Raw genomic sequence first — 18887 nt, forward strand, 5'->3', positions numbered from 1 at the left:
GGGAGAGGAGCGAGAGCTGGCAGCAGCTAGGGCTGCAACACCTCTGTTTCCTGCAGGTGGAAACAGAGGAGAGGTGTGGGGCGTTCGAAGAGGAGAAGAAGAAGAAGAGGAAGAGAAGAAGAAGAGGAAGCAGGAGAAGAGGTTGTGATACCTCTGTTTCCTGCAGAGGAAACAGAGGAGAGGGTGTGTGTGACGCCGAGGAAGAAGGGGCTGCAGCTACGGCGATGGCAGCTGCAGCTGGAAGAGAAGAAGAGGAGGAAGATGAGCAGGGGAGGAGGGAGAGGTTGCGGCCGTGGCTGCGGCCGCGACTGCAGCAGTTGCAGCGGGGAGAGAAGAAGAAGAAAGGAAGGAGAATGAAGAGGAGAAGGGAAAGAAGTAGCTGCGGTTGCGGCAGTGGCAGCTGCAGCTATGGCAGGGAAAGAGGAAGAGAAAGTAAGAAGGGAAGGAGAGGAAGAAGAGAAGGGAAAGAAGGGGCTGCGGCTGCGGCTGTGGCAGCTGCAGCTGTGGCAGGGAAAGAGGAAGAGGAAGGAAGAAGGGAAGGAGAAGAAGAGAAGGGGAAGAAGGGGCTGCGGCTGCGGCGAAGGCAGCTGCAGTTGGAAGAGAAGGGAAGGAGAGGAAGAAGTAGAAGCGGGTGAACAGGCGGCACCTCTGTTTCCTGCAGGAGGAAACAGAGGAGAGGAGGTACTGTTCGTCGGGGAGAAGAAGGGGAAGAAGGGGCTGCGGCTGCGGCGATGGCAGCTGTAGCTGGAAGAGAAGAAGGAGAGGAAGATTAGCAGGGGAGGAGGAAGAGGCTGCGGTTGTGGTGGCTGCAGCCATGGTTGCGACTGCGGCAGTTGCAACTGGGAAAGAAAAGAAAGGAAAGGGGGAAAAAGGGGCTGCGGGCGGGATTGCGGCCGCAGCGGCAGAGACTGCGTATGCAGCAGTTATGTCTGCGAGAGAAGGGAGGAAGGAAGGTAGTGCGGTGGAAGGGGCTGCGATTGTGGCAGCGACAGCGGCGGCGGCTGTGCCAGCTGCGGTTGGAAAAGAAAAAGAAGGAATGAGAGTAAGAGAGAGCAGGTGACTGTGCCTCGATGTTCGACACGTGGTGTAGTTGCGATGAAAGGAAGAAAACGGGAGCACAAAACGAAACAGAGAGAGGACACGGAGGAAAAGTAGAAGGATTGGACTAACACCTTCCTTGGATATTCAGATCAAATATTTGAAAGGCAAGTTCCCTGATCGTTTCTCCTATAATTGCTCTGATATGTCTTATTGCAAGTTCCCTGATCGTTTCTCCTATAATTGCTCTGATATGTCTTATTGCAAGTTCCCTAATCGTTTCTCCTATAATTGCTCTGATATATCTTATTGCAAGTATCCTGATCTTTCCTCACTGTCAATTTTATCTCCACATTTGCTTTGAATATGAGGAACTTTGAATTGTTCTAGCCTTGCATTTGATATATCTCCTGTTTAGACGTAACGATTCGAATCTGTGCAACTTCTAAGATTCTGACCTTTTGATACCGAGCTGCCTATAAGCCTTTGTGGAAACTCTGATTTGTTCAAAACTGATTTCATTGGAACCTAGACTCGTAGACCTTTCCTTGATATATGGATTGAAAGATTTGGAATCTAAACACCTGCCCAGTTATCTGTTGAATCTGACATTATGAATTCTGCCAATAGAGATTTTGTTCTACGACTCTTGCTTACCAAATTATTTGTAACTCTCTCTGTTGGACAGTTCAATTCATATGAAGCCTGTCTTATCTGAAAGTATTATCCAATGATTATTTCTGAGTAAATTGGAGCACGATTGATAGTTTGAATCATTTGTTCAATGTGCCTTCTGTATTCTGCCAGAAATCGAGCTTTAGTCGATTTCTCATATTCTGGTTTCATTCCTTTGGAAATTGATATCCTTTAGCTTTCTTATTCAATTGAGCTTTATATTACTGCTTTGAATTCTTGTATGCTCTTGTCCTAAAAATTATTTGCATTCTTGAAAACTGTTGTGTAACGTTTATGCTATATCGTATTGACTCATATAGGCACATGTATATCCTATTGTTCCGCATTTGCTTTCGATATGTGTATATTCCAGTTTCATTCCTTTGGACATTGAATTCATCAAATCTTCTTATTGAATTGAGTTATATTTGATTGCTTGGATTCCATATGTGCCCTTGCTTTCAATTCCTTTCAAATCTGAATATACTTGTGAAAGATTATTGCTTACTTCGGATTGACTCGTAAAGGCACATGTACGTTTTGTTGTTCCGCGTGTGCTTCCAATATATGCTACTTATTGTTGAAACTGCCCTTTTGTACTCTGGTGTGTGGGATTGTCTGGACCTTTGCCAGAAATGGTAAAGGGTATGCGCTATTTGCCCGCTATGTGGGGTCCCACTATGAGGGATATTCTGTATGCGCTTGTTGCCCGCTACGTGGGTATGTGATTAGAGCCTGCGATGCTCTGCCGGCCCCCTTTGACTTCACCTAGACGTGGGTGGATGGAGCTCCCAGACGTGGGAGACTTTTGTCAGGTGGTCATTCAGAAATGGATGAATCACATTCTGACTGAGATCCCACTACACCTTCTGTATGTTTGATATGATATCCAGAGCTTTGGTTATGTGTTTCTGTACATGCTTTGGATAAGATTGATATGTTTGCAATGTCAAAGACGACGTTTGAGCTTCTGTACGGTATTTGTTATTGATATGCTCTGAAATGTTTCCTCCACTGTTGATATGTTTCGAAATGTTCCATATGTCGTTGATATGCTCCGAAACATTTCATACGCCATTAATATGCTCCAATTACTCTGTGCTCCATTTGCTATGAACTGATATGTTCTGAAATGTCCTATCTGCCATTGATATGCTCCAATTACTCTGTGCTCCATTTGCTATGAACTGATATGTTCTGAAATGTCCTATCTACCATTGATATGCTCCAAATTACTCTGTGCTCCATTTGCTATGAGCTGATATGTTCTGAAATGTCCTATCTGCCATTGATATGTTCCAATTACTCTATGCTCCATTCGTTATGGATCAAATATGTTATGAATGACATGATACGTATGATTTGGCATCTATTGAGATGGTATCCTTGAAAATTCTGGTATTCTGCCTTGCATTATGATACCTTACTTGTTTCAAACTGTTCCTTTTGTTCTGAATATGCTTTGTCACTTGCTGAGCCGTTTTTGGCTTACTCCGTTGTTATATAAATCTTTCAGGTCAGCTTGTCACTCTTCGAGATGTTTGATTTGGGCTGAGGCAGTAGATAGCTATTCAGAATTATGGGCAAGTCTGGTGGGTTATTATGATATTGTTGTATAAGTATGTTTTGTATGTAAGGAAATGTTGTCGGTGAACCGAAATGGATATACTGTGTCAAAGTGTTAGGAGATCTCTCTTATTTGGAATTTCAGAATGTTAAGTCTAATTTATGGTGATTTGAACTTGTGGTGAATAGTTGGAGTTCTGATTGTATAATTTATTTAGCTTGTGGATTTATAAATGTTGTTCATGTTTGTCAAGTTGGCTTGGGTTGCCATGAATGTGAATTATCGAGTGATGTGATATATGATTTTAAAATGCACATGTTTTATGGATGTGAATTTGATTGAATGTTTTTCAGTATCCTCAAACGTTAGTTTGGATCCTGGATTGGTCTGTGACGAAAAGTTTAAAAATCATGGATATATTTTGAGGGGGCGTGACAGAGGAAGTGTAATATCCCATTAGTCCCACATCGGAAGTGGGGAATGTGTATGATTAGCTTATAAGGGCCTGATGAGTGTACTACGTAACCTCCCGCTTAAGCAAGGGTATACAGGGATTCCAAGCAATCATATTTAGCTCAATTCAAATAAGAAGGTTAGATGAATTCAATATCCAAAGGAATGGAACAGAATACGCGAAATCGACCAAAGCTCGATTTCTGACAGAATTCCAATGGCACATAGAACAAATACTTCAGAATATCAATTATGCTCCATTACCCATAAGAAAACTACTGTTGAAAGATATATCAATCTGTTTTCTGATGAAATAAGTTTCATATGAATCAAGGTTTCCAACAAGGAGTTACCATGGATTTAGTGACCAAAAGTCAAAGACTAAATCACTATTTTGCAGAATCTATAGGGCAGAATCAACGGATAGCAGGATAGGCCTTTGAATTCCAAATTTTTCAATCTATATATCAAAAGAAATATTATCAAGTCTATTTTCAAATAAAATCAGTTTGGTACAAATCAGAATTTCCAATAGGGAGTTATAGGCATTTTAGTATCGAAAGGTCAGAAATCTTGATCCCTGTTTTGCAGCATCCATAGGCTCATTTGAAACAGATATTTGGGTAAGTATTCGGAGTCCAAAATTTTCAAAATTAGTGTCAAAAGGAAGATATAAGAGTCTAATTTCAAATAAACAACTTCCTGCCTAAATCCATATTCGGTACTGAAAACTATGGCTGGAACAATGTATAGGGTTCAGTTTACCGAAAAATTTCAGATCCATGATTTTTGTATCCAACAAGAGAAATATCCGGTTCTAGGCTGAAATCTTTCGAATAATTCAGAACAAATATGAGATCAAAGGCTAATAATTCTGTAGGATGGGGTTAGAACACTTGCCTTTGAGAATTTTTGACCCTAAATGAGAAGATTTGAGCAAGAAACCTTAAAGCCCCAATTTTTTTCTTCTCCTTCTTTTCTTCTTCTTCTTCTTCTTCTTCTTTCTTTCTTTCTTTCCCTGATCATCCACACAGCTGCCTTCTCTGCTTCCTTAAGAACGAAGGCAGAGAGGCTTAAACGGTGGGATTTGTCATTTTGTGCATTTTGCAGTTTAGTCCTTGTATTTATTATATTTACGATTAGGTCCTCAAGGTTTACATATAGGTCCTCAGATTTTTTTTTTTTTAACAAATCCTCCAACTCTTATGAATAAGTTCTCAGATTCATACTTTGACTTTTTATCAAATTTAAAAATAGATACTTACATTACAATTAGAAACTTATACGAAAATTCAGAAATGAGGGATGTTACAGCAAAATCCACGAAACTTAAAAAACTGCGTATAGAGTAGATTGTGTTACCTAGGGAGATCGTATATCCCTGTTTCCTTGCAGATCCGTAGGAGAGGGTGAAGAAGGTCAAGCGTCCTCCTCTCTAGCGGTGATCCACACAGCAGGGTTGCGACGACGCTCCTCAAAACTCCAGGCCTGCTCTGAGGTGGAGAGGGAGAGGAGAATAGGAAAGGCAAGCAAAGGCTCTAGCCCATTAGGCTCTGAATCCCTCCTATTTATAGAGGTCCCCTGTCAAACCCTAATGGGTCCTCCCCTAGTGGGTATTGGATCTGCATCCAATAAGACAAGGGCTCCGTCGGATATCTCATATCCGAACCTCTACTCATCGTAATGCCTACCATATATGTGTGACCCTCTAGGCCCAATATCGAGCTGGCCATGAGTCATACCTGTCAGAACTCCTTCTAACTTAGTGAATTATTATCTCCGTAATAATTCACTCGACTCATCGACTACGGACGTACTAGGCCACTACGCCGTAGTCCCTAGACGATACAGGAGAATCCAATCCATTGGACCTGTCTGTCCTCAGTTACCGTATACCTATAGTCCCTCATCCATCTAATATCCCAGAGACCGTATATCGAGCATGATGCTGTCAGACCCATACGGTTTCTACTCGAGTCTCGCTCTAATCGGATTCTCCCGGAGAACTCTTTCTCTCTCAACCCGAATGATCCTGGCCAGGGATTTGTCTGAGCAAGAACACATGGGATATTCCTCTCATGACATCGAGAGTGGATGATCCTCTATCGACACTCAATAGCCCTCGTAAGGTTGACTACCACTCCCAATGACCAGCTGTACTAGATCTGGGACAGCCAAACCTATAAGTCTGGTATCAAAGAGTGGAGCACTCATATAGGACATCCTTGGTGTCTCAAGTCTAAGGACCAGATATACCACTAGGACTACGGAATCGCTGTTTGACAATAAGGCATCATCAACCATCCAACATTCCGTAAGCGGATCAATTAGTGAACTCATTCTCCAATGAGCACCTGTACTATATCCCTAGTGTCCCTACACGAGCAGCTATGAGACCAGCTGCATCCATCATATGGACGGGTATACAGCACACCAGTCTGTCCGGTTATCACGATGTCCCTCTCGAGTAACTTATGATAGAGATTATTTAGGATATGTGTTTAAAGGTGAATCGATCTCATTATCGTGATCTCATCACGATCCGATTCCCATTGCACAAATCCAAGAACATCACAATATATGTATGCATTTATGCAATAGTTATAAAGTGATATACGCCAAAATATAATAAGAAAAAAGATTCTGTATCAAGTCACACGTGCCATCACTCACGTGATTGGCTTGCTGGGCACCTTATGACTAGCAATTAGTACTAGGATGGGTGACCCCCTGGGAAGTCCTTGTGTTGCACACCTTTTTGCGTCCCGAGATACGAAACATCTCCCATAGACCTCCGAGACGATTGTTTTGGGGCTCGAAATTTGCTGTGACTGCTACGCAATCAATATCGTGGGGCTCGGAGAGAGCTTTCCAGATTGGGGTTGCAATAGCGATTCCGAGATCGCTGTAGAAAGTGCCGATGGTTTCGGCGCGCGCTTGCCGTGACCGATACGCAGTCGTTGTGCTAGGGCTCAGAGAGAGCTTGCAATAGGGATTTCATGATCGTTCGAGAAAGTGCCAACGGTTTCGTGACGGGCAAGAGGCTCCGGACGTTGGTGTGTAGGCCGCGACGTGCACATAGGCAAGGGACGAAGCACACGAAACGGGTGCGATCATACCAGCACTAAAGCACCGGATCCCATCAGAACTCTGAAGTTAAGCGTGCTTGGGCGAGAGTAGTACTAGGATGGGTGACCCCCAGCGAAGTCCTCGTGTTGCACTTCTTTTTGCGTCCCGAGATATGAAACATCTCCCGTAGTCATCCGAGACAATTATTTTGGGGCTCGGAATTTGCCGTGACTGCTACGCAGTCAGTATCGTGGGGCTCGGAGAGAGCTTTCCGGATTGGTGTCACAATATCGATTCCGAGATCGTTCTAGAAAGTGCCGATGGTTTCGGCGCACGCTTGCCGTGACCGATACGCAGTCGTTGGGCTAGGGCTCGGAGAGAGCTTGCAATAGGGATTTCCTGAATCGTGTGACACCAATCCGGAATTTGCACAGGATTTTGGGGCTCGGAATTTATAATACTGCTTTGAATTCAATACTCCAAAATAAGAAAGAGTCACTGCCTCATAACTCATTTGCACAGGATATCAATCATGTGTGAATTATAAGTTAAATTATGAAACAAATTTGTGTTTCGGGTGACTGGAGTCTATTTTGCTTGCGGAAAGTTGGATCATGAAATAAAAGATTGCCCTTTGAACAATAAGAAAGAGTCATTGCCTCATAACTCATCTGCCCATATCAGAGTGTATGCTATCACTGAATATGATTCTAAAACTTCTGAAGTAGTGATCGAAGGTATTATGCATGCTTATGAAAGAATGCAAATATTTGTTTGACCATGGGTCCTATCTACGATTTGATTCATAACATGTTGCCTATCACTTGGGTATTCAACCTAGACCACTGCATTATGTGCTATATGTAAATGCGATCATTAGAGATTCTTTGATAACAGACTTGAATCTGGTCCTCTTGTCTGATTTTTATTGGAGAACTTGAACTTTTTGCTGATTTAGTTCTCCTAAAGATTTGGAGTTTTGATATTATACTTGGTATGGATTGACTATTTTCTTATCATACCAGTATGGATTGTTATATAACAAATGATCACTTTTTGCATATTTGATCATTCGATCTTTTATTTTGAGAGTATTGGACATGATTTATCTCCTTGCCTAATGTATCCCAGGATGACTTGCTTGGATTACCTCCAAACGTGACTTTGCTTTTGATTTGGTCCTTGGGACAATCCCAATATCTAAGCCTCTCTACAGAAAGATATCATTTGAGTAAGTGGAATTGGAAAAGCAACTACAAGGATTATTAAATGAGAATTTTATTTGGCTTAATATTTCATCATGGGGTGCTCCGGTGTTAGTTAAAAAGATGTATGGAACATTGAGGCTTTGTATTGATTATGGATAGTTGAATCAGGTGATCATAAAAAACGAGTATTTTCTGAAGTAACGACTTGCTTGATTAATTACAGGGTGCGCAAGTATTTTTAGAAATTGATTGAAGGTCGGGTTACTGTCTATTGAGGATTAAGGAGGAGATTATTTCGGTCACTCGTGGATAATTATGTAATTATATTGTATTGATGAAACTATTTAAGAGCAGGAGGAGGAAACAAAGATATCATAATCCTCATCTTTTCATCGATCGAGCTATGATCAATTTAGTCGAGGACTAAATTTTCTTTTAAGGAAGGGAGAGTGTAATATCCCTCACTTTTGAAAATTATTAATAAAGATTTATTTATAAATCGGAGGACCTATATGTAAATATGAAAATTTCAAGGACTAAACTGTTAAGTTGTAAAAAGAAGAAAATAAATAAAACCGAAAATTTCGGTTTTATCCCACCGCCTCCCACGCTCTCTCTATTTCTTCGAGAAACAGAGAGAGAAACAGAGAGAAGCGGTGGGGCGTGGGGAGAAGAAGAAGAGAAGTAGAGGGAGAAGAGAAGAAGAGGGAAAAGAAGAGGGGAAGAAGAGGGAGAAGAGAAGAAAAGAAGAAGTAGAAGAGAGGGAAGATGGAGAGGAGAAAGAGAGGCAGCTGCAGCAGCTAGGGCTGCAGCACCTTTGTTTCCCGCAGGTGGAAACAGAGGAGAGGATGTGTGGGGCGTTGAGGATGAAAAGGGAAGAAGAAGAAGAAGAAGAAGAAGAAGAAGGAGGAGGAGAAGAGAGGAGGATAGCTGCGGCAAGGCTGCAGCGAGGAGGTGTGTGGCGTTGGGGAGGAAAAGGGAAGAGGAGAAGAAGAGAAGGAGAAGAAGAGGGAAAAGAGAGGGACGAGGGAGAGGAGTGAGAGGTGGCAGCAGCTAGGGCTGCAGCACCTCTGTTTCCTGCAGGTGGAAACAGAGGAGAGGTGTGGGGCGTTCGAAGAGGAGAAGAAGAAGAAGAGGAAGAGAAGAAGAAGAGGAAGCAGGAGAAGAGGTTGTGATACCTCTGTTTCCTGCAGAGGAAACAGAGGAGAGGGTGTGTGTGACGCCGGGGAAGAAGGGGCTGCAGCTGCGGCGATGGCAGCTGCAGCTGGAAGAGAAGAAGAAGAGGAAGATGAGCAGGGGAGGAGGGAGAGGTTGCGGCCGTGGCTGCGGCCGCGACTGCAGCAGTTGCAGCGGGGAGAGAAGAAGAAGAAAGGAAGGAGGAGGAAGAGGAGAAGGGAAAGAAGTAGCTGCGGTTGCGGCAGTGGCAGCTGCAGCTATGGCAGGGAAAGAGGAAGAGAAAGGAAGAAGGGAAGGAGAGGAAGAAGAGAAGGGAAAGAAGGGGCTGCGGCTGCGGCGATGGCAGCTGCAGTTGGAAGAGAAGAAGGAGGGGAAGATGAGCAGGGGAGGAAGAAGAGGCTGTGGCCGCGGCTGAGGCTGCCACTGCAGCAGTGCAGCTGGGAAAGAAGAGAAGGAAAGGAAGAAGAAGAGAAAGGAAAAGGGAAGAAGAGAGGAAGAGGAGAAGGAGAGGCAGCTGTGGCAGTGGCAACTGCAGCTGGAAGAGAAGGAGAGGAAATAGAGCAGGGGGGAAAGAAGAGGCTGCGGCTGTGGTGGCTGCGGCCATGGTTGCGACTGCGACTGCGGCAGTTGCAGCTGGGAAAGAAAAGAAAGGAAAGGGGGGAAAAAGGGGCTGCGGACGGGATTGCAGCCGCAGTGGCAGCGACTGCGTATGCAGCTGTTATGTCTGCGAGAGAAGGGAGGAAGGAAGGTAGTACGGTGGAAGGGGCTGCGATTGTGGCAGCGGCAGCGGCGGCGGCTGTGGCAGCTGCATTTGGGAAAGAAAAAGAAGGAATGAGAGTAAGAGAGAGCAGGTGACTGTGCCTCAATGTTCGACACGTGGTGTAGTTGCGAAGAAAGGAAGAAAACGGGAGCACAAATCGAAACAGAGAGAGGACACAGAGGAAAAGTAGAAGGATTTGGGCTGGCACCTTCTTTGGATCTTCGGATCGAAATCCTTGAAAGGCAAGTTCCCTGATTGTTTCTCCTATAATTGCTCTGATATTTCTTATTGCAAGTTCCTGATCGTTCCTCCTGTAATTGTTCTAATCTTTCCTATTGCAAGTATCCTAATCTTTCCTTACTGTAATTTGATCTCTACATTTGATTTGAATATGTGGAACTTGAATTGTTCTAGCCTTGCATTTGATATATCTCTTGTTTAGACATATCGATCCGAATCTGTGCAACTTCTGAGATTCTGACCTTTCGTCCTTGTTATGATTATAACTTCATGTATTGACCTCTGATTTGGACAAAACTTATTTGATCATAATATAGACTCATAAACCTTTGTTTTGATAGCTTATTTTAAGAATTCGGAGTAAGTTTGTCTGCCCAAACTTCTGTTTCAAATGAGCCTACTGATTTTGTAAAACAGGGATCGTAATTTCTGACCTTTTGATACTGAACTGCTTATAAGCCCCTATTGCAAACGTTGATTTATTCAAAGCTTATTTCATTGGAAACTAGACTCGTAGATTTTTCTTTTGATATATGGATTGAAAGATTTGGAATCCAAACACCTGCCCAGTTATCTGTTGAATCTGACATTATGAATTCTGCCAAACAGAGATTTTGTTCTACGACCCTTGTTTACCAAATTATTTGTAATTCTCTCTATTGGACAGTTCAATTCATATGAAGCCTGTCTTATCTGAAAGTATAATCCAATGATATATTTCTGAGTAAATTGGAGCACGATTGATAGTTTGAATCATTTGTTCAATGTGCCTCTTGTATTCTGCCAGAAATCGAGCTTTGGTCGATTTCTAATATTCTGGTTTCATTCCTTTGGAAATTGATATCCTTTAGCTTTCTTATTCAATTGAGCTTTATAATACTGCTTTGAATTCTTGTATGCTCTTGTCCTTAAAGTTATTTGCATTCTTGAAAACTATTGTGTAACGTTTAAGCTATATCGTATTGACTCCTATAGGCACATGTATAACCCATTGTTTCGCATTTGCTTTCGATGTGTGCATATTCTAGTTTCATTCCTTTGGATATTGAATTCTTCTAACCTTCTTATTTGAATTGAGCTAAATATGATTGCTTGGATTCCCTGTATACTCTTGCTTCCATTTTATTCCTAATATGAATACATTTGTGAGAGATTTGTTCCTTGCAGCATATTGTCTTGAAAAGGGACATGTACGTTTTGTTGTTCCGCGTGTGCTTCCGATATATGCTACTTATTGTTAAAACTGCCCTCTTGTACTCTGGTGTGTGGGATTGTCTGGACCTTTGCCAGAAATGGTAAAGGGTATGCACTTATTGCCCGCTCTGTGGGGTCCCGCTCTGTGGGATATTCTGGACCTTTGCCAGAAATGGTAAATGGTAAGTGCTTAGAGCCTGCGATGCTCTGCCGGTCCCCTCTGACTTCACCTAGACATGGGTGGATGGAGCTCCCAAACGTGGGAGACTTTTGTCAGGTGGTCATTCAGAAATGGATGAATCACATTCTGACTGAGATCCCACTACACCTTCTGTATGTTTGATATGATATCCAGAGCTTTGGTTATGTGTTTCTGTACATGCTTTGGATAAGATTGATATGTTTGCAACGTCAAAGACGATGTTTGAGCTTCTGTACGGTATTTGTTATTGATATGCTCTGGGCATCTCCATGCCTTGTGATCGTCCATCTCGTCCTCGTTGGTTCCGTCGACATCTTGATGCATCTCCATGCATCACGATCGTCCGTCTCGTGGGTCCCGCTATGGCTTCCACGCTCCCGCTGCGCCTCCTCATGTGATTACAACTTAATCATAGGCACGCAGGCCCGACAATAAACGAGAAATATAATGGAGGTTCGCAGACCTCAATAATAATAATCACAAGTACACACATCACACGGTCCATGATCATCCGTCCACTCATCATACATCACATGTATAAATAATCATCATCATGTAGGACTACTAGATAATAATAAAAATAATAATCAACTAAACCTTTTAATTAATTAATATTTTCTGAAATCAGGGATATATAGGGAATTTCTCAATTCCTAAGGGTATTTTCGTAATTTGGACAAAAGACAGAAACTGGAATTTCTCAAATTCCGAGGGGCAAAACTGTCTTTTGCACAGAAAACCCTAATACCCTTTCCCCTTTTCGCTGCTTCCGCCGCCGCCACCCTGCCGGCGGCGGCCTGTGCGGCGGGGCGAGGGCACTGCCCTCGTCTGCAGGCGGCACGCCCGCTGGCGGCGATGCCGCTGCGGGTGGGCGCCCTCTTCGGGCGCCGCCGCCTCCGCGGGCGGTTCTGCCCGCGAGTCAGCGCCCGCAGGTGGTGCTGCCTCGCTGGCGGCCGCCCCTGCGGGGTTTTTGCCCGTGGGAGCAGCGGCCACAGGCGCCGCTGCCCTGCGGTGCCTCAGCCCGCGCTGCTGCCCCGCGGCGCCTCTGCCCGCGGGCTCAGTGGCCGCAGGCGCTTCTACCGAGCGGGCTGCCAGCCCCGCCGGCCGCAAGCCTGCTGCAAGCAGACCGCCGGCCGGCTGCTGCAGGCACAGCGCTTGCGCATGCGCCGGCGCTGTGCTGCCTGGCTGCGGCTGCGGCTGGCTGCAGGCATGCAGATCGAGGGCAGCAACTGTTGCTGCCCTTCCTTGCTTTTGCGTCAACGATTTTGACGTTAATATTCTTCCTAAACACAACACACGCAGTTCAAAAACCAATCATTCGCACGAACAACCTGGCTCTGATACCATTGTTGGGAAATCATAGGGGGGCGACATCATATGCGCAGCGGAAGAACAAGAAAACAAAAATCCCCGATTCCCAAAAAGGTGTTCATCGTCGTGCGAAGATTGGTGCGCAAAATCCGCAAAAACACAAAACTGCGTATAGAGATTGTGTTACCTAGGGAGATCGTATATCCCTGTTTCCTTGCAGATCCTTAGGAGAGGGTGAAGGAGGTCAAGCGTCCTCCTCTCTAGCGGTGATCCACACAGCAGGGTTGCGACGACGCTCCTCAAAACTCCAGGCCTACTCTGAGGTGGAGAGGGAGAGGAGAATAGGAAGGGCAAGCAAAGACTCTAGCCTATGAGGCTGTGAATCCCTCCTATTTATAGAGATCCCGTGTCAAAACCCTAATGGGTCCTTTCCCTAGTGGGTATTGGATCTGCATCCAATAAGACAAGGGCTCCGTCGGATATCTCATATCCGAACCTCTACTCATCGCAATGCCTACCATATGTGTGTGACCCTCTAGGCCCAATATCGAGCTGGCCGTGAGTCATACCTGTCAGAACTCCTTCTAACTAAGTGAATTATTATCTCTGTAATAATTCACTCGACTCATCGACTACGGAAGTACTAGGCCACTACGCCGTAGTCCCCAAACGATACAGGGGAATCCAATCCATTGGACCTGTCTGTCCTCAGTTACCATGTACCTATAGTCCCTCATCCATCTAATATCCCAGAGACCGTATATCGAGCATGGTGCTGTCAGACCCATACGGTTTCTACTCGAGTCTCGCTCTAATCGGATTCTCCCGGAGAACTCTTTCTCTCTCAACCCGAATGACCCTGGCCAGGGATTTGTCTGAGCAAGAACACATGGGATATTCCTCTCATGATACCGAGAGTGGATGATCCTCTATCGACACTCAATAGCCCTCGTAAGGTCGACTACCACTCCCAATGACCAGCTGTACTAGATCTGGGAACAGCCAAACCTATAAGTCTGGTATCAAAGAGTGGAGCACTCATACAGGACATCCTTGGTGTCTCAAGTCTAAGAACCAGATACACCACTAGGACTACGGAATCGTTGTCTGACAATAAGGCATCATCAACCATCCAGCATTCCGTAAGCGGATCAATCAGTGAACTCATTCTCCAATGAGCACCTGTACTGTATCCCTAGTGTCCCTACACGAGCAGCTATGAGACCAGCTGCATCCATCATATGGACGGGTATACAGCACACCAGTCTATCCGGTTATCACGATGTCCCTCTCGAGTAACCTATGACCGGGATTATTTAGGATATGTGTTTAAAGGTGAATCGATCTCATTATCGTGATCTCATCACGATCCGATTCCCATTGCACAAATCCAATGACATCACAATATATATGCATTTATGGAATAGTTATAAAGTGATATACGCCAAAATATAATAAGCAAAAAGATTCTGTATCAAGTCACACGTGCCATCACTCACGTGATTGGCTTGCTGGGCACTTATGACTAGCATCCCTCATGTATAGGATTTTGGAATGTTAAGTTAAATTTATGTAATGATATGATCTTATGGTAATCGTTGGTTTGGTGACTGCATAGACTTCCCCACTTGTGAATTTATGTTGTGGTTATTATTTTGATGAGTTGAGTTCAGATTGTATGAATTATCGAGTGATGTGTGGTATGTATATGAATTGCACAGGGTTATGAATTTGTAGTCTATAGAGGTGAAATTTTGATCTGAATGTTTATTTAGTGACCTCAAATGTGTGTTTGGATCCTGGGTTAGTTATGATGAAAATTTTAAATATTGTCGATATTTTGAGGGGCGTGACAATAACTATACAGAATTATGGGCAAGTCTTGTTGGTTGTTATGTTATTGTTGTATAAGCATATTTTGTATGTAATGAAATGTTGTTGATGAATCGAAATGGATATACTGTGTAAAAGTGTTAGAAGATCTCTCTTATTTGGAATTTCGAAATGTTAAGTCTAATTTATGATGATATAAACTTGTGGTGAATAGTTGGAGTTCTGACTGTATAATTTATTTAGCTTATGGATTTATAAATGTTGTTCATGTTTGTCAAGTTGGCTTGGGTTGCCTTAAATGTGAATTATCGAGTGATGTGATATATGATTATAAACTGCACAGGTGACCCCCTGGAAAGTCATCGATAAAAATGTTAGTTTTATAGATGTGAATTTGATAGAATGTTTTTCAGTATCCTCAAATGTTAGTTTGGATCCTGGATTGGTTTGTGATGAAAAATAACTTTAATATCATCGATATTATTTGAGGGGCATGACAGGTGACCCCCTGGAAAGTCCTCGTATCGCACTCCTTTTTGCGTCCCGAGATACGAAACATCTCCCGTAGGCCTCCGAGACGATTGTTTTAGGGCTCAGAATTTGCCGTGACCGCTAAGTAGTCAGTATCGTGGGGCTCGGAGAGAGCTTTCCGGATTGGAGTCGCAATAGCGATTCCGAGATCGTTCTAGAAAGTGCCGATGGTTTCGACGTGCGCTTGCCGTGACCGATACGCAGTCGTTGGGCTAGGGCTCGGAGAGAGCTTGCAATAGGGATTTCGTGATCGTTCGAGAAAGCATCGATGGTTTCGTGACGGGCAAGAGGATCCGGAAGTTGATGCGCCAGCCGTGATGTGCCTATAGGCGAGGGACGAAGCAAGCGAAACGGGTGCGATCATACCAGCACTTAAGCTCCGGATCCCATCAGAACTCCGAAGTTATGCGTGCTTGGGCGAGAGTAGTACTAGGATGGGTGACCCCTTGGAAAGTCCTCGTGTCGCACTCCTTTTTGCGTCCCGAGATACGAAACATCCCCCGTAGGCCTCCGAGACGATTGTTTTGGGCCTCGGAATTTGCCGTGACCGCTACGCAGTCAGTATAGTGGGGCTCGGAGAGAGCTTTACGGATTGGGGTCGCAATAGCGATTCCGAGATCGTTCTAGAAAGTGCCAATGGTTTCGATGTGCGCTTGCCGTGACCGATACGTAGTCATTGGGCTAGGGCTCGGAGAGAGCTTGCAATAGTGATTTCGTGATCGTTCGAGAAAGCATCGACGGTTTCGTGATGGGCAAGAGGCTCCGGACGTTGATGCGCCAGCCGCGATGTGCACATAGGCGAGGTACGAAGCAAGCGAAACGGGTGCGATCATACCAACACTTAAGCTCCGGATCCCATCAGAACTCCGAAGTTAAGCGTGCTTGGGTGAGAGTAGTACTAGGATGGGTGACCCCCTGGAAAGTCCTCGTGTCGCACTCCTTTTTGCGTCCCGAGATACGAAACATCTCCCGTAGGCCTCCAAGACGATTGTTTTGGGGCTCGGAATTTGCCGTGACCGCTAAGTAGTCAGTATCGTGGGGCTTGGAGAGAGCTTTCCGGATTGGGGTCGCAATAGCGATTCTGAGATCGTTCGAGAAAGTGCCGATCGTTTCGACACGAGCTTGCCGTGACCGATACGCAGTCGATGGGCTGGGGCTCGGAGAGAGCTTGCAATAGGGATTTCATGATCGTTTGAGAAAGCGCCGACGGTTTCGTGACGGGCAAGAAGCTCCGGACGTTAATGCACCAGTCGCGACGTGCACATAGGCGAGGGATGAAGCACCCGAAACCGGTGCGATCATACCAGCACTAAAGCATCGGATCCCATCAGAACTCCGAAGTTAAGCGTGCTTGGGCGAGAGTAGTACTAGGATGTGTGACCCCCTGGGAAATCCTTGTGTTGCACTCCTTTTTGGTTCCCGAGATGCGAAACATCTCCCGTAGACCTCCGAGACGATTGTTTTGGGGCACGGAATTTGCCGTGAAAGCTACGCAGTCAGTATCGTGGGGCTCGGAGAGAGCTTTCCGGATTGGAGTCGCAATAGCGATTCCGAGATCGTTCGAGAAAGTGCCGATGATTTCGGCGCGAGCTTGCCGTGATCGATACGCGGTCGTTGGGCTAGGGCTCGGAGAGAGCTTCCAATAGGGATTTCGTGATCGTTCGAGAAAGCGCCGATGATTTCGTGACGGGCAAGAGGCTCCGGAGGTTGATGCGCCGGCCACGACGTGCAGATAGGTGAGGGACGAAGCACCCGAAACCGGTGCGATCATACCAGCACTAAAGCACCGGATCCCATCAGAACTCCGAAGTTAAGCGTGCTTGGGCGACAGTAGTACTAGGATGGGTGACCCCCTGGGAAGTCCTCGTGTTGCACTCATTTTTGCTTCCCGAGATGCGAAACATCTCCCGTAGACCTCCGAGACGATTTTTTTGGGGCACAGAATTTGCCGTAACCGCTACGCAGTTAGTATCGTGGGGCTCGGAGAGAGCTTTCCGGATTGGGGTCGCAATAGCGATTCCGAGATCGTTCGAGAAAGTGCCGATGGTTTCGGCGCGAGCTAGCCGTGACCGATACGCAGTCGTTGGGCTAGGACTCGGAGAGAGCTTCCAATAGGGATTTCGTGATCGTTCGAGAAAGCGCCGACGATTTCGTGACGGGCAAGAGGCTCCGGACGTTGATGCGCCGGCCACGACGTGCAGATAGGCGAGGGACGAAGCATCCAAAATCGGTGCGATCATACCAGCACTAAAGCACCGGATCCAATCAGAACTCCGAAGTTAAGCGTGCTTGGGCGAGAGTAGTACTAGGATGGGTGACCCCTTGGGAAGTCCTCGTGTTGCACTCCTTTTTGCTTCCCGAGATGCGAAACATCTCCCGTAGACCTCTGAGACGATTGTTTTGGGGCACGGAATTTGCCATGACCGCTACGCAGTTAGATTGAGGTCGCAATAGCGATTCCGAGATCGTTCGAGAAAGTGCCGATGGTTTCGGCGCTAGCTTGCCGTGACCGATACGCGGTCGTTGGGCTAGGGCTAGGAGATGTAATATCCCTCACTTTTGTAAATTATTAATAAAGATTTATTTATAAATCGGAGGACCTATATGTAAATATGAAAATTTCAAGGACTAAACTGTTAAGTTGTAAAAAGAAGAAAATAAATAAAACCGAAAATTTCGGTTTTATCCCACCGCCTCCCACGCTCTCTCTGTTTCTTCGAGAAACAGAGAGAAGCGATGGGGCGTGGGGAGAAGAAGAAGAGAAGTAGAGGGAGAAGAGAAGAAGAGGGAAAAGAAGAGAGGAAGAAGAGGGAGAAGAGAAGAAAAGAAGAAGTAGAAGAGAGGGAAGATGGAGAGGAGAAAGAGAGGCAGCTGCAGCAGCTAGGGCTGCAGCACCTCTGTTTCCCGCAGGTGGAAACAGAGGAGAGTATGTGTGGGGCGTTGAGGATGAAAAGGGAAGAAGAAGAAGAAGAAGAAGAAGAAGCAGAAGGAGGAGGAGAAGAGAGGAGGATAGCTGCGGCAAGGCTGCAGCGAGGAGGTGTGTGGCGTTGGGGAGGAAAAGGGAAGAGGAGAAGAAGAGAAGGAGAAGAAGAGGGAAAAGAGAGGGACGAGGGAGAGGAGCGAGAGGTGGCAGCAGCTAGGGCTGCAGCACCTCTGTTTCCTGAAGGTGGAAACAGAGGAGAGGTGTGGGGCGTTCGAAGAGGAGAAGAAGAAGAAGAGGAAGCAGGAGAAAAGGTTGTGATACCTCTGTTTCCTGCAGAGGAAACAGAGGAGAGGCTGTGTGTGACGCCGGGGAAGAAGGGGCTGCAACTGCGGCGATGGCAGCTACAGCTGGAAGAGAAGAAGAAGAGGAAGATGAGCAGGGGAGGAGGGAGAGGTTGCGGCCGTGGCTGCGGCCGCGACTGCAGCAGTTGTAGCGGGGAGAGAAGAAGAAGAAAGGAAGGAGAGGAAGAGGAGAAGGGGCTGCGGCTGCGGCGATGGCAGCTGCAGCTGTGGCTGGGAAAGAAGAGAAGGAAAGGAAGAAGAAGAGAAAGGGAAGGAGAGGAAGAAGAGAGGAAGAGGAGAAGGGGTGGCAGCTGCGGCAGTGGCAGCTGCGGCAGTGGCAGCTGCAGTTGGAAGTGAAGTAGGAGA

At 45.6% G+C, this 18887-nt stretch overlaps 6 non-coding genes across 6 annotated transcripts; all 6 read left to right on the forward strand.

The window, feature by feature from the left end:
• The first annotated feature begins 6838 nt into the window (after window positions 1-6838).
• LOC135630291 (5S ribosomal RNA) lies at window positions 6839-6957 on the forward strand. The gene has a single exon (XR_010493819.1). It is a non-coding gene; the product is annotated as a 5S ribosomal RNA (ribosomal RNA).
• An 8652-nt stretch (window positions 6958-15609) lies between these two features.
• Window positions 15610-15728, forward strand: LOC135630444 (5S ribosomal RNA). The gene has a single exon (XR_010493970.1). It is a non-coding gene; the product is annotated as a 5S ribosomal RNA (ribosomal RNA).
• Window positions 15729-16078: 350 nt separating this feature from the next.
• On the forward strand, window positions 16079-16197 carry LOC135630555 (5S ribosomal RNA). Its single transcript, XR_010494077.1, has one exon. It is a non-coding gene; the product is annotated as a 5S ribosomal RNA (ribosomal RNA).
• A 350-nt stretch (window positions 16198-16547) lies between these two features.
• LOC135629786 (5S ribosomal RNA) lies at window positions 16548-16666 on the forward strand. Its single transcript, XR_010493353.1, has one exon. It is a non-coding gene; the product is annotated as a 5S ribosomal RNA (ribosomal RNA).
• Window positions 16667-17016: 350 nt separating this feature from the next.
• Window positions 17017-17135, forward strand: LOC135630428 (5S ribosomal RNA). Its single transcript, XR_010493954.1, has one exon. It is a non-coding gene; the product is annotated as a 5S ribosomal RNA (ribosomal RNA).
• Window positions 17136-17485: 350 nt separating this feature from the next.
• On the forward strand, window positions 17486-17604 carry LOC135630293 (5S ribosomal RNA). Its single transcript, XR_010493821.1, has one exon. It is a non-coding gene; the product is annotated as a 5S ribosomal RNA (ribosomal RNA).
• Window positions 17605-18887: the final 1283 nt, after the last annotated feature.

The sequence above is a fragment of the Musa acuminata genome, chromosome BXJ3-1 (assembly GCF_036884655.1).
Source record: "Musa acuminata AAA Group cultivar baxijiao chromosome BXJ3-1, Cavendish_Baxijiao_AAA, whole genome shotgun sequence".
NCBI classification, from domain to species: domain Eukaryota; kingdom Viridiplantae; phylum Streptophyta; class Magnoliopsida; order Zingiberales; family Musaceae; genus Musa; species Musa acuminata.